Genomic DNA, 910 nt, shown 5'->3' with positions numbered 1-910 from the left:
ATGCAGACACGGGGAGAACATGCAAACTCTGCACAGAAAGGGCCCTGCCGGCCGCTGGGCTCAAACCCGGACCTTCTTGCTGTGAGGCAACCGTGCTAACCACTACACCACCGTGCCGCCTGAAAAGGCAGCTGCTGTTTTGGAGAATGTGGGCAACGATCCCACTACCTCTTACATGCTAAGCAAGCGCTCTACCACTTGAGCTAATTCCCCTAAAGTAATTTTTTATTTGCCATAACTCTCCCTCAAAATTTTGACCCTGGCAGGACTCGAACCTGCAATCTTCTGATCCGAAGTCAGACGCCTTATCCATTAGGCCACAAGGCCAGTTCCGTTTATATGATAAAGTTATTTTAATCTGTTATTTACAGTTTTCCTAGTCCTCATACTGATGTTCAGTCTGCGCTGTTGAGTTAATAAGCCGTTCCTGAATAAATAAGGAATCTTTAACAGACAAATGGCCCTTTTCCACTACCCTTTTTCAGCTCACTTCAGCCCGACACGGCTCGCGTTTCGACTACCTCAGAACAGCACGACTCAGCTCGCTTCAGCCCTGCTTAGCACCCAAAACTCGCACGGTTTTGGAGTAGGGCTGAAGCGAGCCAAACTGAGCTGAGTGAGGCTGGGGGCGTGAGCAGACACTCCCCTGTGCACTGATTGGTGAGGAGGAGTGTCCTCACATGCCCACACACGCCCTGCGAGCACGCTGGGATCTGTAAACACCGTAAACCCGGAAGAATAATAATTACGAATTACGAGAATTTCTGAAGCCTTATGCGCCTCGTCTCATCTATACGCTCTTGCCAGTATCTGTTGGCGTTGTCGGTGACAACAAGCCACAGAACCAAGACCAGCAACACTAACAACTCCATGTCCTCCATGTTTATTGTTTACTATCCGGGTCGTGAGA

General features: G+C 49.5%; 1 non-coding gene across 1 annotated transcript; it reads right to left on the bottom strand.

The window, feature by feature from the left end:
• Nucleotides 1-254: 254 nt before the first annotated feature.
• On the bottom strand, nt 255-327 carry trnar-ucg (transfer RNA arginine (anticodon UCG)). The gene has a single exon. It is a non-coding gene; the product is annotated as a tRNA-Arg (tRNA).
• Between the last annotated feature and the right edge of the window lie 583 nt (nt 328-910).

Source organism: Neoarius graeffei, chromosome 27 (genome assembly GCF_027579695.1).
Source record: "Neoarius graeffei isolate fNeoGra1 chromosome 27, fNeoGra1.pri, whole genome shotgun sequence".
Lineage (NCBI taxonomy): Eukaryota > Metazoa > Chordata > Actinopteri > Siluriformes > Ariidae > Neoarius > Neoarius graeffei.
The sequence above is the reverse complement of the archived record's forward strand: the minus strand, read 5'-3'. Positions and strand labels throughout refer to the sequence as shown.